At 38.0% G+C, this 26,169-nt stretch overlaps 1 protein-coding gene across 2 annotated transcripts in view; it reads right to left on the reverse strand.

The window, feature by feature from the left end:
• LOC136878841 (uncharacterized) overlaps positions 1-25,442 on the reverse strand; it is a 322,409-nt gene extending 296,967 nt beyond the window's left edge. Inside the window, exon 1 of one of the 2 annotated variants that reach the window (XM_067152369.2) lies at positions 25,291-25,442. The gene's annotated coding sequence lies outside the window, so the exon portion shown is untranslated. Of the gene's footprint in view, positions 1-13,767; positions 13,793-25,290 lie in introns of those variants that run through there. The other variant, XM_068229033.1, reaches the window with a different exon arrangement.
• Between the last annotated feature and the right edge of the window lie 727 nt (positions 25,443-26,169).

The raw sequence follows: 26,169 nt of genomic DNA on the forward strand, positions 1-26,169 counted from the left end.
TCAGGTGCAGAGGTCTACGTCACATCTGTCGTACAGGAATTTCGGTACCTGAACCCTGGCAGCATTTCTTTTCCGTGCTCACGGAAATAAACTAGTGGATCCTTCGGTCAAAGCGGATATGTTGGGATCACACGGTTGTTTTCCCCTTCTAGAAACAGTTCCATGCGTCTTCAGCAAACTAACTAAGTCAATACTTCAGGAGACTTTGCGATTTATCATCATCCGGCAAGACTTGACGCATTATCAGCCGTGCATTGACAATACAAACGCCAAGTAAATAAAGAATGGCCATTACCTTTTTTTTTTTTTTGACATATTCTGGTTCTGTACGTTGCCACTAACTAATCTATTAGATCTACGCCCCCTGATCCTTTATTTAGGAGCCAAAAAGTGTAGGCTGCTTGATTGTCATTTTTCTTTTCTTTTTCTTGGACCGTCTAGAGCAGGTACCCTCTTATTACTGAGGTTTGTTGCTATGGTAGCAACATTTATCCAACTAACAGCAACTGACGCAAAATCGAGAGGTTGTGGGTTCGGATCCCACTGGTGTCCGGTTGGCCATTTTCGTTCTGTACTTAACATCTCTTCAACACGTACTAAATGTATGTAACACGACCTAATAGGCTGAAAGTCGGTTTCGATAATGGCAAGTATTTCACCTGAAGAATGGATATTGCTGGTTCCACTTTGCAATTTCTTCTTTTTTGCTGTGCTTATATGAGGGCATTTCTCAGTACAGCCTTCTCGAACAGTTCCTGTTGCACGGTAAGTCATCAGACAGGTCTTTAAGCAATTTTACTGATGTGAAATACAGTATAACCCCGATTTTGCGTGACCTTGATTTAGAGTAAACCCGGATTTAACGGAAGAAATTTCCAGTCCTGAAAATTATTCCATAAGAGCAATGCAATTTTATATTCGATTTAACATAATTTACAATAGGGCAAAACCCGTATTTAGAATTAAGGATATGTTTAAAAAAAAATTTAAAATAATTTTGGTTACAAGACATTAAGAACCTATGAAAAAGACGCCATAAGCTTGCTAAGGATGATTCAAGGCAGAAGAGGAGTGCGGGCACTTCAGGCTAAAGTGAGATACCCATATAACTGGTCCGTTATTGGTAAAATATTTCAGCTAACTGATTCCCAGCGTTTTGCCCCAGTGTGCTAAGATGGACTCATCAATTGGTAAATAGCACATCCACCAAGATGCATGGCTAGTGCACACCGTGGAGGCCACTGTGTAGGCCATTTCAGGTTCCCTATGGGAATCAACATCTACATCATCTGATGGCCAGGCTGGCATCAATTTTTGGTAATGAGACAAAATCTCAAATAGTGCATTGGCACTGCCGGTGGCTCCAAATAGCCTACGCAGTGGCCTCCACGGTGTGCACTAGCCATGCGTCATGGTCGGTGAGCTATTTACCAACTGATGAGTCTAACTTAGTACACTGGAGCGAAACACCGGCAACCAGGAATCAGTTAGCTAGAAAATTTATAATATCCAATAACAGACCATTTATATTGGTATTATAAATTTACTTATTCAGGACAAATATTTCAGGTTCCCTATGGGAATCAACATCTATATCATCTCAAGTGAGATGTCGGACTCTGATATACATCTGACCGCGGCCGCTGTTGTAGCTATTCTTTTTTGCTAGTTGCTTTACGACGCACCGACACAGATAGGTCTTATGGCGACGATGGGACAGGAAAGGGCTAGAGGTGGGAAGGAAGCGGCCATGGCCTTAAGGTACAGCCCCAGCATTTGCCTGGTGTGAAAATGGGAAACCATCATCAGGGCTGCTGACAGTGGGGTTCGAACCTACTATCTCCCGAATACTGGCCGCACCTAAGCGACTGCAGCTGTACTGTAGTAGAAGAGAATCCCCGTTTTAATGACAATGTTCTTATAATTAAATTGAAATAATAAATAAGGTAGTTCAACCTATTCAATATATATAAATACGAAATGTAGAGTTACATTCCTATTTATTTATAAGCGGAAGCGTTACCGGTTTAGACCCCAATCCGGGTCATCAGCCGAATAAAACGCAAAAAACAATGCATAGGTAAGAAAGAAATTAAAGATCAAGTCCACACAAAAACAGTTGAATAGGCAATATAAAATAAAGGGGATAGGCATTGTAAAATTCAATTACGACTGAATTTTTATCTTCAAGAAATAGTGCACTGTGCATGTACGTTTTTAGTTTGTTTCTGGTATTGCGCTTTTTACCATTTTTCTCTTCACAATTGCTTTTTGCGTCAACTGTTCAAAAAAATCTACAGGATCGTATTTGCATTTTTCAATTATATTAAATTGTATTATATATATATTTTTTTTTTTTTTTCGCGTCCAAAGCAAATACTGATAGTGTATGCAAGCTGGCTCATTTAACTGTTCTCCGCTTCTCGCAAACATTATGAGACAATGCTGAACTTTGCGTATGCTATGCTGCTGTTCAGAACTTTGCGCCTTGCTTTTAAGTGACTTACCTTCTACTTCTGCATTTTACAGTACCTATCCTCGTTACTTTATATTGCCTATTCAACTGTTTTTATGTGGACTTGATCTGTAATTTCTTCCTTACCTATGCATTGTTTTTTGCGTTTTATTCGGCTGATGCTGACCCGGACTGGGGTCAAAACCGGTACCGCTTCCGCTTATAATTAAATAGGAATGTAACTCTAAATTTCGTATTTATATATATTGAATAGGTTGAACTACCTTATTTATTATTTCAATTTAATTGTGATACAATTCAATACGGAACATTATGAAATTTTTATCTTTAAATGTTCTTATAACCTTCGAAAATCCCTATATTAATCTGTGCAATACGCTTTGGTTACAATGAGAACCCTTTTACAGATTCATCCGTTATTACGGGCAAATTCGGGAGTTAGTTTTTATCCATTATCAATATTCATACAGTATTCCAGCGTTTATATTGAATGATCGATCATCTTCCGTTATCAATTCCTAGCCGCGCGAACGAATCGGTCTTGAGTGAGACTGGTCACAACTCTGACTGGTGTAAACAAACATCGGGATAATATGTTTTCACAATAAGTGCAATGACAGCAGTTGTTATCTCCTTAGAAATAAAGGCTGAAGTAAATGTTTGCTTAATTTTAATGCTACTGTATGTACTGAAATAAAATAAGAATGTGATACTTCTTCTCAAGATACAATAACAGTCTAATACATACAGTCGCGAAGCTCTGATGATATTCATCCAATGCGATTACAGCTCTCCATTTAAATCTAAGAATTTCATTTTTGTCCGTATTGAACTGAGAATGGAAGATAGGAAAACTTAAAAGGGTCCACCTTTTCAATACAAAAATGTTGAAGTTTTTTATAACATATATTTGCACTTCGAACTAGTTTCAACGCTGTTTGGCGTCATCATCAGCCAAAATTTGGGAAATAGGCTAGCATGTAGACATTTATATTACACAAGGCGTTACATTAAACAATACACATCTTACAAGGAGATAAAAACAGGGACGAATATAGAAACAAATGAATCGTTGAGAAAGCAAAAGTTATACATATTAAAAATAAGCGGCGAGGTAGAGGCAACTTGCTAGCAGACAACAGGGAACGAATTACCACTACAGTCTAAAATGGACATAACTTCTGAACCATTCGTGCAAATAATGTCCTGACAAGTTTTTTGTAATCCTTATGAAATAGTGGAGGAGGTCAAACAATTTATTTCGATGAGGAGTTCAAGGATAATATCGAAATATTTATTTAATCTATAGCAATTATTTTTCTTTACCGCGGACTATAACATAAAATCGCTTCTAGAGGGCAACCAGTTCGAAATAGGTATATACCATCGCGGATTTTTTGTAGAGGTTTCTATGCTCTACAATTATTACGCTTACACTTCGGGTCTATCGTTGACAGTTCAGGCAGCGTAAGCCAAGGAAGCAAGCGACCGACCGACATCGATCATGCCAAGTTGGGCTAAGAAGGCCAGCGCAACGCTCTATCATGGTCGTCACTTGCTTTCTTCGCCATATGTAATTACATCACTATCTTCCCTTTCAGAGCAGTGCTCATTTTCTCCATACTGCTTGCATTGTATTTAACTTTTTTAGTATTAAAAACTTCATTTTTTGTCCGTATTGACTCAAGATTTTACAATGCTTAGTAAAGCTAAAGGTTCCACCTATTGTAACCGTACAACAGGGTTACAGACTCCATTCTGTATTTATTATTATTATTATTATTATTAACCCTATTCATTAGATTTTATATTCTGTTTCTCATCATTTAGACTGTAATAATTAGGTATCACGGATATTATTGTATTTAATCATAGGTTAAGTGAAATTTATTTGTAATTATTCTGTATTGTAGTAAGTGAGATTTGTTGGTTTCATATTGTCATGCTGTGGCTTGTAACTTTGGCTAGATGAGCTGGCATAGTATTTTGCAATAGAGGCTATGTTTAGCTGTACAAGGAGTTTTCCCGGTGACGCATTCGGCATAGTCATTCTTGGACCGCTTGGGTACGCTTAGACGACACATGACTGATGACATCAGTGCGTGGACACGTGATTGCGACCAAGTGTCAGTATTCGCCAGCTACTGTATGTGGAAGTGGAAGGGATGAACAGTGAGTGGGGAGATGAGTCGTCATCGCGAGGTTATATAAAGTCAAGGCGACGGTGGGGAGAGGTATTCTGTTCTTACTCAGTTCATCATATCTATTCAGTTGATGGTACTCAGTTCATAAGCAGTTGATATCGTGCAGATCATATGTAACAGTCAGATGTATCAAATGGAAGAAGTGGTCTTAGTGTGATGATCAGAGCTAAGAGTTGTGTTTTCAAGAGGTCTTGTAATAATCGAGGAGGTCTACAAGTGGTGGTTGTATCCGAGCAGAGACGGGTACTATGCTGATAAAGAAACATCATCTTCTTGTGAGGATGGACTTCACAAGATGTTTCAATAATATTTTCCAATTATTTAAAATATATTGAGTGGACGTAATTACATTGGAGCTCCCTACACGCGTACATGGTATGTAGGCCAACTCCTTGTGACATAAGAAGATTACAGCAGACGGCTCCCGACTTCAGCTCACAGGTTTTCCCAAGAATTTTCAAGTTCAACAGCGGTGTATGCAGACAACAGGTAATTAAAGCATCAGACATGTTATGCATTCATAACATGAAGAAGAGTGTAATCAGCGGCGATATCACATCTCACTTCAAGTTCATGCCAATAGCTTTTTTTGTTTAGATTAAATTTTCCTTTTCTTTGTACCGCAAATCTCACGATATATTTCTTTTGTTAAATTAAAAGACTTAAATGATTGTTCATTGTGACGTAAATTTAGTCATAAACTCAGTTTTATTTTTAATTATAATAAGTGATTCCAGTTCCATGTACAATCCTCAATTGTGGAAATGCAACAGTAATTTAATATTGTCCTGATCCATATCCCTGTATATTGCCAAATATGTGAGTTTATCACCTCACGCCTTGAGATAATTGATATAAGAGGTATGCTCTACCGAATTTTGTTGTTTTTCTTAAAAAAGCAACTGGCGCTCAAACAAATGTTATTTATATTATGTGGAAGATATGAAGGTATAAGAGTAGTGGTCGGAGTAGCTACACTATTCAATACGTTATCGTAATGGTCTATTTAGAACATCACATATTTATTTAACTTATCATAAAATACATCTTTGGTACCGGTTTCGGCAATCCACTATGCCATCATCAGCCATTGAGTTTTTTATAGCAAGGAACATTCAAAAATTTAAAAATATGCAATAGCAAGTCCTATTCTTACATGAAAAACATTAAAAATATAGCTGAATAGCATAGGCCCATTGTACTATACAAATTAACATGTCTTTTTTGAAAAATACAATATTATTTAGTGCATCTAAAATTATTTTATATATAATTGGCAAAGTCTATGATTTGGTATACCTTATGTACAATAGAATCATGTAAAATTGATAAAAGAATCTACTTTTTTCCATTTAACCAGTTTTTAAAACAACAAGTCCTATTTTACATGGAAAATATTAAAACTTGGCTAGTTAGTATTAACCCTTTTTTTATGTTATACAAGTAACATGTTTTGTTAAAAAATAAAGTATCTTTTTGTGCGTCTAGAATTGTTTTTTAGGTGCTTAAAAAGACTATGGTTTGATATAGTTGATACACAGGAAATTTGATGTTTCTATAAAAACCTCTGTCATTTTTAACACAGTTTCTTAGTTCCTCATAATATGCGACTTATACTGTTTTAGATAATAAATACAGGTTCTTCTTCCTTAAAACTTATTGAAACAACAGTCTGTTTTGACTATGTAAGTCCTGATGTGTTTTTTCTTGTTTGAGTATTGCTTCTAGTATTTTCCAGTGTAAATAACTGTGTGGCTGAGGCCGAAACTATGGTTAAGATCTTGAATATTATTTTATGTGCCAGATGGAAATGGGCCGTAAATAGTGTTAATCTCGAACCAGTACGGACCTAAAAAAGGAAATAGTGAAATGAGTATGAGTTATTTCACTATTTCCTTTTTTAGGTCCGTACTGGTTCGAGATTAACACTATTTACGGCCCATTTCCATCTGGCACATAAAATAATATTCAAGATCTTAACCATAGTTTCGGCCTCAGCCACACAGTTATTTACACTGGAAAATACTAGAAGCAATACTCAAACAAGAAAAAACACATCAGGACTTACATAGTCAAAACAGACTGTTGTTTCAATAAGTTTTAAGGAAGAAGAACCTGTATTTATTATCTAAAACAGTATAAGTCGCATATTATGAGGAACTAAGAAACTGTGTTAAAAATGACAGAGGTTTTTATAGAAACATCAAATTTCCTGTGTATCAACTATATCAAACCATAGTCTTTTTAAGCACCTAAAAAACAATTCTAGACGCACAAAAAGATACTTTATTTTTTAACAAAACATGTTACTTGTATAACATAAAAAAAGGGTTAATACTAACTAGCCAAGTTTTAATATTTTCCATGTAAAATAGGACTTGTTTTAAAAACTGGTTAAATGGAAAAAAGTAGATTCTTTTATCAATTTTACATGATTCTATTGTACATAAGGTATACCAAATCAGACTTTGCCAATTATATATAAAATAATTTTAGATGCACTAAATAATATTGTATTTTTCAAAAAAGACATGTTAATTTGTATAGTACAATGGGCCTATGCTATTTAGCTATATTTTTAATGTTTTTCATGTAAGAATAGGACTTGCTATTGCATATTTTTAAATTTTTGAATGTTCCTTGCTATAAAAAACTCAATGGCTGATGGCATAGTGGATTGCCGAAACCGGTACCAAAGATGTATTTTATGATAAGTTAAATAAATATGTGATGTTCTAAATAGACCATTACGATAACGTATTGAATAGGTGGAACCTTTAGCTTTACTAAGCATTGTATTTAACTGGTTTTTCACTTTATACTTTAATTTGCTCTCACAACTTTTTACTGAATTTATTGCAAGTTCAATTAAGTAGTTGTATGTGTGGGGCAGATACAACTTCATGGACAATCTACAGAACCGTCAGAATAAAAGATATAATATACAGCGATGAGCGATCCAATCTTCTTATTGTGCGTTATCGAGCCAAAGATCTATACCCATTCAGATACTGGTGATCTGGCAACCCTGCTTGGATGTGTCAATGACAAACATTTGGTTTAAAGCATAAGCGCACTTAACTACAGCCATTTCCAAAAGGTCGCTAAGATTAATCACAATGCATTTATTAAGCACGTTGAAATATGTGGTTCTACCTTGTCATGTTTCAAGAACTTTGAATGTTTTCTTCAGCAACATAATCACAAAACCTTCTCTTTGACTTCTTGTAACATAAAATCGCAATTCTTAATTTATGCTTATAAACATTTATAATAACTGTTGAACTGTTCTTGGTTAAATAATTTTTAAAAAAACATTAAATATATCATCCTACAAAAAAGAGCTCACTAGAGTTAAGATCCACGTGATATCCACTCAATATCGTTGAAAAAAAGCACATCATGAAAAAGTTGCCAAAAGAGTCCGTATCTGTACAAGATTAGAATTTAATGACTGATGACCCTCTGAATAATTAAAGCGTACTGCCAAATAAGGGTCTTATGTTACATTTTTACTCATGTTTAGTATTTGACAGAGTAAGATGTATGGACACTATATCCTCCAGTTATGTTAGAGGATTGGCTTGTACCGAATAAGGGTACCGCACGCACTTGCCTACCGCCAGGCATACCGAAGCTCTCCGACCTTTTCAAGCTCATTACTTGAAACACACTGGGTGTAATATAGACGCTTATTCGGCCGCACACTTCAGTTAATTACTTCATGGTCTTTTGCAATCCTTCCTAGGTTCAAAAATACATAAAGGTTCAAACTTAATTCCAGGATTTTACTACTGAAAAATATTTAAATATTTAAAATTCAAGTGCCGTTAGAAAATTACTGAGAACGCTGCTTGTCAAATACTCGAAAACAAAAACCAGACCTTTACCTGTATCGACTCAGAACTCACGCGAGCCATATAAAACTATCCTTCACCTTTAAAACAAGAAAACAAATTTTAATTAGAATCATCCTACGATAAAACAGACTGTTTTATTAGCGAATATTACTCAATGGTTCAAATGTTTGCCAGAAAGACCAAACTTGCCACACATAGTATCACCTTCAACCTGCCTTACAAACCGAGTACGACCTGCCAACTGACTGTTGGGAAAGGAGAACGTGTGGATGGCGCGGAATTTATCATTACTAGTTATGCAATTTTTACTAAGAAGAACTGGTCAAAGACTGGGGATACCTTAATTGTTTCTTCCTTATGTATTTATCTGCTACTTAACAGCATGTTTTCTTCACCGGCTCATTTAAATTTAATTATTAATTTTTTGGACAAAATAAATCCATATTCTTACCAAAATATCCATAAATTTTCCTTTCTGAACTGTGCATAATAATCTTTCTCTATGTCTGTAAATTTATGACCGTATGCCGAGAATCTCCTAAGTTTAACTGCATTTACATGCTCTTTATACCTTATTTCTAGGCTCCTGCCAGACTGTCCTATGTGATGTTTTTTGCAATCTTGGCATTTAGTATAATATGCTCCCAGTTTATGAAATTCATTTTGTTGTTTTTATGTGGGCAAAAGTGGAGATAATGGAGCAGTTCTTCAGCACAGACATCTATGTGTGATTGCTCTGTCAATGGTTTCTTTCTCACCAACTTCTCATGATGGTCGTGACCGTGCAGTGCATAGGGCTGCCAACTCTTGATGTTAAGAACGAGTCGCACATTGTTAGGTGTGAGGGGGCTAGTTTCAAACTTACGAACCAGCGGTTTGGTTTGGACTATGATCAAAGGGGGTCTGGGGGCACAAGTCCCCCCGGTTAGGGCCGCGAAGCGGCTGTTAGGCTTCCAGCATTCCATACGGTGACAGCAGCACATTCCATGCTGGATTGTGGCAAAAGGCCGATGATATAGCCGTTCATTACGTTGAGCTTATGACAACGGATTAATTTGTTCTGGGTAGGTAAGGTCTCGAGACAGTGCTCACAGTAATTAAAGAGTGGGTGTTGCCAGGCACAATCATTATTTCTGATAGCTGTAAGGCGTACAAATGCTTGTAACACAAAGGATTTGTGAACCTTCGTGTTAATCACCCTATTCAATTCGGCAGGAGTGCCAAAGAACTGACCACCCGCACGCACACGCGCGCGCGCGCACACAACATATAGAGAACAGGTGGAGGCATCAAAAGCACTGGTCCTACTCCATTTCTGGTTTCAGGAGACAGAAAGCTCACTTTGCCGACTACTTTGCGGAATTCCTGTTCCGAGAACAACTTCTTTCCTGCTGAACCAAGGGTGCACAAATTATTCTTTTTGCTATTTTGCTTTACGTCACACCGACACATATGTCTTATGGTGACGATAGGATAGGGAATGCCTAGGAAATGGAAGCGGCCGTGGCCTTAATTAAGGTACAGCCCCGGCTTTTGCCTTGTGTGAAAATGGGAAACCACGGAAAACCATCTTCAAGGCTGCCGACAGTGGGGCTAGAACCCACTATCTCTCGATTACTGGATACTGGCCGCACTTAAGCGACTGCAGCTATCGAGTTCGGTGCACAAATATTTTAAGGCTGCAGGCATACTCTATCCTACCCTATATTAAGGTTAATTCAATAGAAAATTGTTGTTCTGTATTGTACACTGTTTCATTACAGTTTGCTTTTAGTTGTGTTTTTATTGTGTGCGGGTTGGTTACAGAATGCATTTCACATGATTGCTACTAGGAGTGGTGTCACATCTGAATGTATCTCAGCCAATCGAAATGCTACCTTGCGCTTGAGCAATGAATAACAGCGCATGATCAATTATATTATGACAAAAGTAAATGTACCTCTGGGGCTGGCGGATGGGGCCCTGGCTGTTGCATTTAACACATCTCTCCTCTTACAAGGTATTCCATATAAAATTTGTAACATTTCAACTCTCTTATGATGCTATAAAACTTATACTGCATATACTGAATTTCTACCTTTATGTGAATTAAACAAATTATTATTATTATCATTATTATCATCATCATCATCATCATCATCATCATCTTTCATATGCAATTACAGTACCATTTCTATAAAAATTCATATTTAATCCATTTGAATGTCTATTGAGAAATGTCACTGCCACGCTCTTTTCTTTCTGCTCCTCCCTTAACGTTTTATTGATTAGTTTTTAAATTTTATCTACATAATTCTTGGAATATCCATTATTTGCTCCAAGTTCATAAATTATCCTCATTTCTTTTTTCAAAATCCTGTCTTTAACAGGACCTTACGTGCCCTGCTGATAAAACTGCAAAACGTCACCTTTTCATGTTGCCCCAGCTGGTCTGAATCACTTCTAATAAGTATATTTTCTTTCAAAAAATCTAATAATTTTTAACAGCTGAATAGCTTAGTAACACGTTATCCTCCAATTCCATTGTAAATTTAACATCATTATCTGCTCACACTATCAATTTCAAAACACAAAAATACTTCACAAACTCAATCACCAACCCAACAAACAACTTTTGTATTACAATGTGATGACTTTTCAGTTTTCTTATTCAAGCAGCATCACCTAACTTAACCTCATATGAATCACGAAAAACCTAATTCAAGCACCAGTAGACTAATGATAACCTTTTTGCTATAAATTTACATGGGGATAGCCTTTCCGGAATTTAACCAGACAAGAAAATACAGTGAAACGTCATTAACGCGTTCCCCCATTACGCGGATTTCCCTCTTAGAACCTGGTATATTTGAAGTTCCGATTCACGTCATATTAAATATATACATAAATATGTCTCTTATCGTGTCACAAATGTTCATGTTTACCGCATAATATGATCGCATTTTTCCTAGCTCGAAAACATTTGTTATCCCTTGTGAAAGGACCACGAGTTCCAACGCAGAGTAAAGTCCTCGCCACAGAAAGCTGGTCAGGGAAAGTTACGCGAAAACAGAAAATGGCCTTGAGATCCTTAACTTACAGGGTAAATTCAGAGGTGCCAACTTTTAAAGTGGATTATCAGTAATCACTCTCCAACTCCCCAGCCCCTAGAAAATTTTCCAGTAAAGTACAAAGCATGCTCCTCCCTTTGACAATGACACCCTCTTTTCCCCTCCAGACGGCAATCTATTCTTAAGTATATAATATTACACAATAATATTCACAGACTACCTCTTAGTTCGGTGATAAAACATTCCTTGTAGCTTATTTCGTACCCAGCATCTGCTTATCAGTGTAAGTTTTCTTAAAGCATCCTTCCCACTGTGATGACATTTTTGTCTTCTGAACCATAACCTCTTTCATTCTACCATCACTATTTTCACAGCACTTATGGGTAGCAAAAGGGAAAACCATATAATTGTTACCAACACAAAAGTACTGAAATTAGGAGGGTTTGGCAGAAACTCTAAAGGATTGGAAATTTTTCCTTTTCTTTTTCCCTGTAGAAAATTATTTCCTTGATAATGTCAGCTTTTCCATAATAATTTACCCTTTGACCGCAATGCCGTAATCATGAGGTGAAATCCATAATAATTATGGACAATCCACAGTAGTTGGCACCTCTGCAAATTACACCTTTGGGAAGCATGCTGCTCGCCTCAGGATACTTCAATTTTGCTTTCTGGTTTTCAGTGATATTGCTGAATAATGCAGTAGCCCGTTTGTGCTTGTATTTCGCATTCCATGCAGAAGTTAGAAATGCATTCTGTGTTAAGTGATACAGTGAAAGGTAGCAGATATTTATCGCGCGATAGCCTACGTATATATTAGGAACAATAGTGTGAAATTGACGAAGTGTTATATATGGAAATTAATACCCAAAAATAAGCCTGAATGTTTGCTACATGCATGCGTGGAAAATTTTGTTCGCAAATCACTAGGAGCACCAGATTCTTTGCAACGCCATACTATGATAGCTGCCAATTTGTATTTATTTGCATCATAAACAGGGTCACCAACATGCACCCTAGTAAAAGTGACCATGCAAAATACCAAGAAAACAGGTGCAGAGTTGTTGAATACTGTTGACACTACTGTTGATACTGTTCTACGCATGCCTGTCTTTTTTTTTAATTTTGAAGCTCTGACAGTTCAAACAATTGGTTAGTCAATATGAGTTAGAATTTATGCACACAAAATGAAAAGAAAGTGTTACTATGTTGAATGTTGGATATTCAGCTCAAAGGCTGGTTTGATCCTCCACAGCTCCGCCAATAGCTGTCAATAGCCTAGGTCTCACTGAAGGAATTGTGTTTATATTTTACGTTCCAACATTAAAAGATTGGTTAAAAGAAAAGGCAAATGTTATGATGTTATCCTCATTAAGTTGATTGGTCTAAAATATTATCTGACATAACCATTGCAAACAGGCGTTAGTGTGCTGGTTGAGGCTGCTTTGAGAAGAGTTTAGAGTATTTGACATTTTATGTTTGATTTTCACGTGAAAATGTAGTCCTGCTAGAAGATGTAGAACATCGATTAGCAGCGCTGTCTAATACAGTAAGATAGATGTATATATATGCCATATGATATAACCACATTCTATTCATCGATGTTCACCCTCAAGTTTTCAACCATTTTACTCTATTGAAAACTTACATTGGCAACTGCCCCAGCAAATATATGCTGACTTTTATAACGAAAAGGATCCACTTCAGTACCAGACATGTGCCGTTTTCAGAACTTTATATTGACACAAATTTTCTATTAGACAAGATTTTAAATTAGTTTACAATAATTTTAGCATGTGTTGTATGTCCCAACATCACATTTTATAACCACTACTCTGTAAAGTTAATATAAGAATCACAGTTCAATTTTTACAAATTATAAATGTCATTGTCCTTTAAACAGTGTTTGTTTTAAGATTAAATTAATATGGCTGATGATGCCCAATAAGAAGGCCGAAACATGTCCCCGTTATATTCAGATTTTCTATGTCACATAACGTGGTACTGATTGTATTGAATAGGTGGAACAATAAATGTACTCTTTTGTAAACTAAGTGACATTTTGGTATTGTCAAAGCTAAGTATGAGAGACAGGTCATAGTAAATTTATTCTAGCCCATACCAGAAAAAGACAGTGCACTATAAACACTACATCTCGCCAGCTACAGAATACTTACTAAAAGTCCTCAATGACCAGCGCGGCGGGGTCATTTAGGTAGGGTATGAGGTCTCAGCGTGTTGCACTGTGTTCAGCCATTGTGTACACATCTCATAAGCAACAATTCAGCCGACGTTGGCTACGATCCCGTTACACCTAATAATTAACATAAGGTCCACAAGAACGATATTATAACCAGTCAGGACGTGCACCCAGCTTTGTAGAGTATGAACACACACTGGATAAATTTTACCCAACCAGTTTATTCACTGTGTATAAGTAAGTCTACTTTCTCTTAAACAGGATAAGAAAAATGTGTATTTGTACATATAAGAACACATAAGGTATATGAAACTATTCCTGACCCTGTACCTATAGCTGTCAGCCTAACTTAAGATGTAAAATAATGAGAATATCTCCACTCATACCAGTACTTTATCATCATCACCATAACTTGCTTTACGTCACACCAACATAGATAGGTCTTATGGTGATGATGGGATAGGAAAGGGCTAGGAAGGGGAAGGAATCAGTCGCGGCCTTAATTACAGTACAGCCCCAGCATTTGCTTGGTGTGAAAATGGGAAACCATGGAAAACCATATTCAGAGCTGTTGACAGTGGGGCTCAAACCCACTACCTCCTAAATGCAAGTTCACAGCTGTGCGCCCCTAACCACACGGCCAACTCGCCTGGCAATTTTTTTTTTTTTTCCAGCAGTTTGTAGTTTAAATGTTCCTCTTTGGAAGAAAAAAATGAATTGGCAAATTAGTTGGCAGTAATTAAAGTTATAATCTATACTCCGCATGGCTCTACTTCTAAACTGACGTTCTGACAGATTCTGGCTCTGTCTGGTGGTTATGCATTGAAGCATAGACATCCAATCAATCCCAAGCTGCCATTCATATCAATTTATTTCGGCAGAGCACAATCTCGAAACCTAGTTGCCAACTCTGATATTTACATTCACCACGTGGTTAACCTATCTCAGCGTGTATGGTATTTGGAAGGTTTGCATTTTCCTTCAGTAATTATTGTGTTTTTCATATTAGTCTTTATCTCTCTAGTATAGTACAGTATAGAGTAGTTTACAATTTAGCACAGCATTAGTTAGTACAATATAGGTTTAATTATTCAGTATATAAAACAGCTGTAGTTTTATTTACGTCTGTGTATTAGTGTACTTAGTTCGTTGTGTTTACCATGTCTCAGTGTAGTTCGGGAAAGACAAGTGGTAAGAAATCGAGGTGTGGGACAAGGCATGCCTTGAGAAGCCAGGCCTGTGAAATTGTGTCCGTGTGCGAGAACTCTTGAGAAAGAAAAGGAGCACGGTGTTACATTGCTTCCTTTAGCACAATTCATACAGAGAACTGCCGATGCTACCAAAATAAGTAAATACACAGTAGTGGCAGTTGTAAAGGAGAAATACCACGCTGGGGAACAATCTCCTGGATCCTCTAATTTTGAAACGCCGGGTAAGAAAAGTAATCGGACCAAACCAGTGAAGAACTATGACAGTTTCCAGAAAGATGCCATTCGTCGGCATATTTATGACTAATACCGCAGAAAAGAACACCCTGCTCTTGCAAAACTACACGAGTCTCTGAGCGAAAGCAATCTATTTAAGGGAAGCAAGACTTCACTGAATGTTGTCGTAAAGAAACTGGGATTCCGTTAAAAGAAATTAAACGGCCGGCGAGTATTAATGTACATAAGTGATATTGTGATGTGGCGCTGCCGGTTTTTAAGGGACATTATAAAGGAAAATTTTGATTTGATTGTGTGGTTAGATGAAACATGGATCAATGCAAACCACACCGCAGGAAAAGGCTGGACAGATTATTCTGTGGAAGGTACAATGGCAGTGCCCATTCGAAAGGGGGGAAGAATTATTGTGCTACATGCCGGTACCGCAAACGGATTTGTACCTAACTGTTTATATGTACTGAGGTCTAAGATGAATAGTGTTAATTTTCAGAACTGGTTTGAATACGTCAATGAATAAACTGTCTGAAAATTGTACAATAATAATTGACAACGCCCCCTGAAATTCCGTAATTCAGGACAAAGCTCCAACAATGGCAGCAAATTAATTTGAAAATGTACTGTGGTTCCAACCTAATAAATACAAGAAAACTTAATAATGCAAGGTTATTTTATAAGTCAATTCGCACCAGCTGTTCGCACGGGCGTAGCGCGCTGGCAACAGGAGGCGATGCTAATTTGTTTTGCAAAACTTCAATTTAGAAGTAAGGCTGTGCAGAGTATAGACATCGGATATCAGTCCTTTGTATGAAAGGGAGCATCAGCAAACAAAGTTCGGAGGGAACCTTAGCATTTTTCATAAGGGGAGGCATGAATGAAGCCTGAGAAATTACTCAAAGTATGTACTCATGAGCATGAACACTTCGGAGTATATTCTCACCACAAGTGGTATGTACTCCATTTGGTAAGAATAAGAAGGTTCTCCTTCGATGGAGTAGATACTAAAGAACACCACAATGAGGATCGTTTGAAATCGAGTAGATACTTGTGTTCTGCGCGATCGTCAACCGTTTGCTCTTTGTTTTGCTACATAACCTCAACTGCGTACACCATACACACCATACAGTATTCTCCGTCTGTTTAGGTTGAAGCGTGTAGTATGTGTTGTTCCTCACTATGGAAACTATTTCTTCATTAACTTTCGCCAGTATTTCGCGAGAAGATGCTGTACCTTTTAGCAAATCTCAACTGCCGGCGGTTCAAAAGGAAAAATCCGAACCCTTGGAATCAGTTCAGAAAAGGCTGCAAGCCATGTGCGGCAAGAACGTGGAGACGAGCACCTTAACCAAGAAGGTTAACATGAAAATGAGTTAAGCAAAAGTGTGATATTCATAAAACTGGGAACAAAACAATTGTTCTCAAGGACTGGGAGAAGATAATTCACGAATTGTTGGAAGGGGATACCAATCCAACACTGACAAGAATTCCAGATATGTCCTCAAAGTATATTCACGATTTATTTTCTTGAACAGGTTTATAAAGGTTGTAGAGAGTATTTTGTGTGCCAACACTCCAGATTTTAAGGATACGATATTTCTATTCATTGATGTTTTAGGACAATATGAACGAAACTGCACCCATGCCTTTGGTTCAGAGTACACGGGTTTCAATCCTGGGTCTGGGATGATAGCTGCGTTTAATTCATTAACTTCCTGTGTGGAAACTATATAAAACTGTAAACTATGTAAGTGACTTAAAACAAATTTTCATTTATTTCTCAGAAGCAACTGTGGTTGGAGTAGGTCTGGATGTATGGCAGGAAGTAGAACCTGACCACAGTCCTCCACCTGTAGTGGAAGTCGTAGTACTAGAGGAAGGGGGAGAAGGCGGCAGCCCTAAAGAAGTCACCCCTAAAAGGAAACTAAGGATTTGAGGAATATGAGATTGAAGAGACTAGAAATTTCAATAACACTGAACTTCGCGCTTCGTGCTGCTGAAGCAATTAAAGAGTGTTGAAAAGTTGAAGGAAAAAAGTAAAAATCTCAAACTGTAGAATAACAATAGTTATTTTTGTTTTGCTTACACGTTTGATTTTTGGTAGTGAACAATAAGCAAGAGAGACGCTGATACTTGCTGCAACTCCAACACCTTGATATATTGTTTCTGCCAATTCATTTTGCCTAGCTTCACCATTCCACCTTATATTAGCAGCAGCTGCCATGTAATCCTCATTTCCATCTTCTAACCTCACATTGCCACCTGGTTGTAGTTCAGGATCCTCATCCTGTACTTAGCAATATTGTGCAATACATAGCAACAAACAAGTTTTGGCACTTTATTTAAAGACAGGCATACTCTGTGCAAAGACAGCCGTACTTTGTGCTGAATAATTGGGAAACCGTTTCAGTTGCCTAAAACATTGTTCGGTCACAACTCTTTCTTTGGTAATGCACCTGTTATAAGCAATTCCTTGAGGTGCAATACCATAGCCACTATCCGCTAACAGTAACGCATTTACCCTATTCAGACTTGCTGTTGTCTGGACAGCTGAATTTCACCAGACTCGTGAATTATGCACAGATCCAGGGCGTGATGCATCGACACTGGTGAAAACTTTGTTAGCATTGCATGTTGCCTGTACAGTAATACTTACATAACCTCTCCTGTTTATAGATTCATCACCATATTTTGTAGGCTTATTAATTCCAACATGAGTGCAGTCAAGAGCACCTATTGCTGCTGGAATGTAGTACTTTTCCTGCCACTCTGTTTTGCAACTTCAAATTCCATATCTGTTTCAGGAAATTTTATCCACACAGCAGCTTTAGCTGCAATGCGGTCCATAACCTCAACAAGATTTTTAGACACAGTTGTTTGATGAGTTCCAAGATCTTCTCCTATGCCAGACTCGTTTCCTGAGTCACCTACCAATCTTTAAAATGCTTTTAATAGCAGCACCTCTTGTTTCCAATTTCTCCAGTCCAAATAAGTATTGGTTTAACCATTCCACATTAACTTTTGAAAAACAATATAGACTTTTAAAGTTATTAGAGTTCACATGTTCACTTCTCTCCTTGTAAATTTTTCCATGAGGCACCACATTATTAATAAACTCAGCCATGTTCTTTCTCCTCAGAAGTCAAAAATTGGTATATACTCCAGCTTGAGACAACTATGGTTACTGCAAATAATTAGGTATTATATTTTGTTTATTGGGTTCTGAAATATATATCAATGTTTGATAGTATATTTAATGAATGTGCATGAATTCTATATGGTGGCTAAGTGAAAGTTATAAATTAACACAAATTACTCGTGCATCATCTACCTTAGTTAGCAGAAGATTATATTAAACATGAATGCAAAACAGAAATCTCGGAACTGCATGTCAACGATGTGGGAATGTAGAATCTTTATAGTAATTAATTTACATTATTATTATTATTATTATTATTATTAATAAGAGCGGTTACGTTGCGCATTCCTATCTACAAAATGTCACTGTAAAATTTGTCACAAATGGAATATAATAATTGCTTTCACTTAAATGAAGTGAAAAATCTGTGGTAAATTACGAAATACCGTTGTTATTAGAGAAATATGAATACATACTTAGGGCCTGTAGACAGGACTACTTTATGTCGTATTCCGCTACTGGTGCGGCAAAATTTTTCCTTCCGCAGCCCAGAGTTTATAACATTATAAGGAAGCTAAAATAATGCAAATCTTAATTGGAATACCTTGTAGAGGAGAGATGTGTTCATTGCAATGTCTAGGAACCCACCATCCCAACCCCAGAAGTACATTTACTTTTATAACCTAATAAGAACAGCAGCCGCCATCGGCTATGGCTAGCGTAACTACTCTCATTCTCATTGGTGAACGTGAACGGAATGTGATGTCATTGCCATCAATGCTGATAGGTTCATTGTGTTACCAACCCCGGCTGAATAAAAGCACAAAGAAAAAACACCAATCGTGTTTCCTCACGAAACTAGGTGCCTAAGGGCGCTTCGCGGCTTCTAACTGTCCAGACCAATGGTCTTGTCCACGGCAAGAATCGTAACCGTCCAGACCAATCGTGTTTCCTCACAAAACTAGGTGCCTAACGCCGCTTCACGGCTTCTAACTGTCCAGACCAATGGTCTTGTCCACGGCAGAAATCCGAACTGTCCAGACCAACTGTCGTGTCCACGGCAAGAATCCTAACTGTCCAGACCAACTGTCGTGTCCACGGCAAGAATCCTAACTGCCCAGACCAACTGTCGTGTCCACGGCAAGAATCCTAACTGCCCAGACCAACTGTCGTGTCCACGGCAAGAATCCTAACTGCCCAGACCAACTGTCGTGTCCACGGCAAGAATCCTAACTGTCCAGACCAACTGTCGTGTCCACGGCAAGAATCCTAACTGTCCAGACCAACTGTCGTGTCCACGGCAAGAATCCTAACTGTCCAGACCAACTGTCGTGTCCACGGCAAGAATCCTAACTGTCCAGACCAACTGTCGTGTCCACGGCAAGAATCCTAACCGTCTAGACCAATTGAGTTTCCTCACGAAACTAGGTGCCTAACGCCGCTTCGCGGCTTCTAACCGTCCAGACCAATGGTCTTGTCCACGGCAAGAATCCTAACTGTCCAGACCAATGGTCTTGTCCACGGGAAGAATCCTAACTGTCCAGACCAATGGTCTTGTCCACGGCAAGAATCCTAAACAATAATCACCACCAGCAACAGTAATAGTAAGTTCCACTCATTAGTTTCTAAGTACAGAGGTTGGCAGCCCTGATCACCTCTCGGCAACATTCTACTCGAGCGTGCAAACAAACGACAGTCGTACAGCGCGCAGCTGAATGTAGCAGGTAAAATTATAATCACATTACAGAGAAATATCGTAAGTACTACAAAAATGATTTCTGTTGAAAGAAAAATAGCATGATCCCTGGACCAATACATTTTTTTTATTTTTGTTCGAACGAAAATAGCATGATCCCTGGACCAATAAATAACTACAATTCATGTCATTGACAACTGAAGCAATGAAACGAAAGCAAAGAACTTCAGTGAACACAGACATCACACACGAAATTGTTGAAAGTGTAAGAGTGGTGGTGGTGATTATTGTTTTAAGAGGAAGTACAACTAGGCAACCATCCTCTATATAACACTAATCAGAGGTAAAAAAATGGAAGGGATCCGACACTTCGAAAAATGAAGATATCGGCCAAAGGAAGACAAGGGCCACGAAGGGCGTGAAAATTAAAGACTCCCTAGCCCTCGCAAACCTAATAGCGTCGGGGTCGGAAAAGAACAAGAGTTGACTAAGGGAGGTCGGACCGGATAGATTAAAGTGAGGAGTCTGGCACAAGTAAGTGGAAGCAATGCCAGGATTCAGCTGAGGGCCCCGTGGTCGCCAACCCACGCTCCCAAGTTCAGAGCCCCTGAGGCCCCTTTCAGTCGCCTCTTACGACAGGCAGGGGATACCGTGGGTGTTATTCTACCGCCCCTACCCACAGGGGGAGAAAGTGTAAGACAAACAATAGACGTGTGTTACTGGGAGCGTAGCACCAAAAGTACTTGTAAAGTAGTAAAGTAGGTATACATAATATTCTCCAAATATAAAATATTTCTTTATTTACTGCAGATTTTAGACTTCAACTGTGTAAAAGCAATTGTTATGTTCCATTTGTGACAAATTTTACAAGGACATTTCATAGATAGGAATGCACGATGTAACCAATAAGAGCATACAAATGTACATAGAGAATTGTGGGTGGTTAGTCCCTGCTATAACCTAGTACGGTTCTCTTGTGATTCTTGCACCAGAAGTGATATTTGTCACAGCACTAATCACACAAACTAAATAAACAGTCTTTGTTGGGTTCATGGTATTTCGTATCCTTGCATATTCTGTGGTGGAATCTATGCATCGCCCAGCCTTGTCAGTGCAGAACGCATGTCATGGTTTTCTTTTGTCCATCCTCTATCAATCATGGTGTCTACAGAGTAGAAATTTTCTTCTATTTGCATCCGCTTGTCTTGTCGGAGGGTTAGTAGTTTCCTCTCTTGACAACATATTCAGTTATACGACTACACTACTTACACTACTTGCTATAGGCTTAAGTTACTATTGCTGAAAATAAACATGAACATTTGTTTTAGACTGATATTACACAGATAAAAATAGAATGATCAAGTCTACACCTTACAGTAGCTAAACCTTGAAGTAGAAAAACCTTGTAATCCGACTTACAGCTGTCCTACTGTGTATAGTTTCTATGTCACTTTAATAAACGAAGACTATATTGCTCATCAATTCCACTAATAATTGTTTGTTCAGGTGAAAAAAGTCTCTACTGCATATGTTGCTTCTGGTTCTATAACTGTTGTAGTGTTTTAATTTAGTGAGTATGGATAAGACATTTTTGTGCTTTAGTTAGCTTTCTCATTCTTATCTGGATCGAGATTTGTTTAGGTTGCTTGTTATTATTATTATTATTATTATTATTACTACTTATTCATGGCAATTGAACCGGGTGACAATTCTGACTATTATCAATCGTGCTGAATTCTTTTAATTACGTTGGTTTTCGGAACATAAATTCTGCCTTTTTCAAATGATTGATCACAATTACAACATTAATTCCCATACAAACATACAGAAGTTACAGCCACCAAAATGTAAATTAAACTCTCCAGCTACCAGATTAAATAATTATGTGAAAAGTACCTATGAAAGGGCAATGCTCAAACATTTGACAATAGGCTACTGTTCCCATGCTCTCAATCACATTTGATCAAAGCAGTCATGACCATTCCACTTTTCTATGGACTACACAACGCAGCAAAATATTCTCTAAATACAGCATTTCACTTTAGAAATGAATCGCACCCACACAACTTTCACTTAACTTTGTTTTATTTTTCCGCCCTGAACATGACAAGATGCACTATGAAGACTCTTGCTACAACTATAATTCTAGCTTCAAATCAGTACGTTTACCAGCAAAGATAAATCACTCCCATTATATACGGATTGATAATCTGTTAAATCTCAAGAAATCAGCATATATTGAAGACCACGCAAGGATGCAAGCTAAGAAAGCTCTGAAAGACCCCTTGAAATCAATCAGATCATATAACCATCAAATCTTGGGAAAACCACTTCACAACAAGTCTCAAGAAAGAAAACAAAACCCTGGCTCTAGACAACAGAGAATAGAACAATATAACTATATCTGCAATAACCCTTACAGAAGTAAAAGAGACTGTATTTACCATGAAAAATCGGAAGGCTTCAGAACCCGACTGGATATATACTGAAAATCTACAAGACTCCTTAGAAATACTAGGTCCCATATGGACAAAGCTCTTCAATAATGTCTTGCAACTGGCTTTATCCCAGATAATTGGAGGCAATCACTTATGAAAATCCTCTATAAAGGAAAAGGAGTAACCAATGATAAATAGGGTTGGACAAAATAACCCTCTGGTCACTGCAATATATAATTTTATAGATTCAACTTCGTTGAAATCGACGACAGTGTAAGAACCTCATCCCCCATCAAACAGACAAATGGAATTCTCCAGGGTGATCCAATAAGCCTACTCTTATTCAATAATGCCACAGCAGATGTAACAAAGATAACACAGAACTCTCCAGTCGTGTTATATGCCTATGCTGACGACATGATACTAAGCTCCAGAAACAGGGAGGTACATAATACAGACCAACGGCATTTTACAAGGGGACCCAATTAGCCCAATCCTATTCAACATCGTCATGTCAAGAAGTCACAGACATCCTACAAAAGGACTCCGTGAAAATGTACCTCTATGCAGATGACATTGTATTAGGCTCGCACGACAGGAAGGCCCTGCAAGACACTGTAGATCGGTTCCAGGAATGGGGCGAAAACAACCAACGCCAGCTAAATACCAACAAGACAGTGTAAATGAACTTCAGGAGGGGAGGAAGAACCTCTGCACAAGACAAAATATACTATGGAGTGGAAGAGTTAAAGACTGCAAACTCCTTAAAGTACCTGGGCATCACCCTACAACCATCGAGATCATCTTAAAAAATTCACATACAGGAGAGGGCAGATGCTGCCGTAAAAGTCATTTACGACATTAAAAATCTGACAAGACTAGCACTAGATACCGCATTGACAATTTTCTACGCAAAGATAATGTCTGTTCTGACCTATGGCATTGAGCTCATATGGAACAACCTGACAACTAGAAACCCCTCAACCCTTGAGTGTGTGAAAGCAACATACCTAAAGAAAACTTTGGGAATATCAAAATACGCCCCTTCGAGTCTGGCTTACGAACTTGCAAAAATGTGCTTCCTCATGGAAGACCTGAGGTTCAGGCATCAGCTGCCAATGGCGAAACAAGAGTCGCACCTACTTCGGGACAGACAAAACAAGAGAACGGACATCTGGCCTGAATTCTACGCAACGGACGTGATGCTACATTGGAACTGGACGGGACCAACATGGACTTACAAAGCGCCGTAACTAGGCTCGTGGTGCACGGTTTCCACCACAGTTATGCACAAGAAACAATTTCCACGAACCCTCACCAGAGTGTATGCAGCCTCTGCGGGAAGACCTGCAAGCACTACCGGTACCACTTCAGAGAATAATGGAATATAGCAAAGAACAATGAAAGTTAACTCTTTGCAAGTTTGTGCACTTTTCTTATTAATAATAATAATAATAACAAACAGGGAGGTCCTACAGGAAGCAATGGACAAGTTACAGATCTGGGCTGACGAAAATGACCTACAGTTAAATAAAGAAAAAACTGTTTACATGACATTTCGAAGAGGAAGAGTTGCAGCACAAAACACAATCACGTTTTCAGGACAGACCTTGAAAATAGTTGGTAATTTACGATACCTCGGCGTCACTCTTCAATCCAATGGAACCTCTTGCAGAATACACGTCAGAGAAAGAACAGCAGCAGCTATACGAAGGATCTACGACGTAGAAAACCCCACCATGATCTCCCTAGAAACAGCAATGCTACTCTTCCGCAGCAAATTTCTACCTACTCTTACCTAAGGTATTCAGCTCATTTGGAACCACCTTACAGTGACAGACTTAGAAACCCTAGAAAGAGTAAAAGCCAGATTCCTGAAATGAATACTGGGAGTAGCAAAAAGAGCACCGTCATGACTAGCATATATGCTTGCAAAAGAACAGCTACATCTAGGCCTACACCATAAGCAGAAGAAGACCTTAGGAAAACAAGACGAAAACAAGAAGAAATATGGCCGGAATTTTTCACAACGGAGGCCATGCTAGATCGAAGGTGGAATGGAGCAAACCAGGTTTTGCGAAGTGCCATCACAAGACTATCTGTACACGGACATCATAAATTGTGCATGAATACATACTTCCATGGACCAAGTGAACTTATGGAACAAAGTGTGTGAGCGATATCACTTTACAATTTGTACAAAGAGACAAGACTAAATGAATATAGCAAAGAATAATTTATAATGTATTGATATTTGTATACTAATTTTATGCACGTTTGTGCGCTCTTCCCTTAATAAATGAAATTATAAAAACCGTCTATTATTCCACATTTTAAGTTATCTGAATCTACCGAATAAAAATGTAGTCAAAAAGAGAAAGAAAAAAACAAACCACCAACAGTACCTAATAAATTCTACTACAGTTCATCAAGAAAATGTATGTTTTTCCTTTTCTTATTCAATGCACAGTAATTATAGTAGTAAACTATGGAAGAAAACCACTCAACCCAATACATCAAGTATACGTGACAATACCGGAAATACTGTCAAAAAACGAAAGACCGGCTCCACCATCACACCCCGTCAAATTAGGGAAGGATACAGAATACAAATATACTAGGAAAGCAAATAATCACTACCACGCATAACAGTTTTTTCTCTGCAATAGCAATAGCAACAGGGCACGTTTCTGAGGAATTAGAAATTGAGATGAAGTACTAACTAGTCTTCTAGCAACGAATTATCTTTCCAACTTACAGCATTAATGTTTTCAACATCCATTCTTACCTCGGATATCATGAACAGCCACAAGCTTCCTACAAATTACCCCGCAGAGAACAAGCTTTGGAAAGGTAATCAAATGCAATGAAATGCCGCTTCGACAACAAGAATTAAAGGTACGCCACAAAACGCCACAAATTTTATCTGCGTCTGCGCGAAGGCGCCCAAAGCGTCATCAACTCAAATGCCACGGAATATTCATTTTTCTCTCCAAACGAATTCCAAAGCAGTTTTACACGGGACCAAACGCCCTGCCAACAAAGATAATGGTAAAGTGGCTTCGTGAAGCTGTATAAATGGTTACATTTATTTTATTAAGTGCACAAAAATTCTGCATTACAAACTCGAATATTCATAGATACTTTTTAATCGTAATTTACAACTTAGAATGTGGTAGCGGTCATAGCGTTCATTACAAAGTTCACACACACAATCACTGCTGGGGATCTGTACTTCTTATTCATGCACAATTTGGTATGAACTTCTTCTGGTATTACTCTCTCTACTAGGGTGTAGTAGGCTAGTTAGTATTTTGAAAGTTGTACATTCTAGGGCTATGCCACATATGAATTTGGATCTTCCGTGAGTCCCTTACCTTTGTATAGTATCTTAAGAGTGGCAGTTCAATTTTGAGGAATACTTCCTTGTTTCAAACATTCATTAAACAGTTTTGTCCATACTTCCTTGAGGTTAGTTACGGTACTTTTGAGATTTTCATAATATATTCCATCCGGTCCACATGCCTTATGGTTTTTCGTCGTATTTATCGCTCGTTCTACCTCTTCCACCGTGAAAGGTTTATAGCTGATGGTCAAGTAATCTTCCTCCCTCAGATCTGGTCGCATTTCGTATGCTTGTAGAACGCTTTTAAAATACCGCTCCCAC

The sequence above is a fragment of the Anabrus simplex genome, chromosome 8, assembly GCF_040414725.1.
Source record: "Anabrus simplex isolate iqAnaSimp1 chromosome 8, ASM4041472v1, whole genome shotgun sequence".
Classification (NCBI taxonomy): Eukaryota; Metazoa; Arthropoda; class Insecta; order Orthoptera; family Tettigoniidae; genus Anabrus; species Anabrus simplex.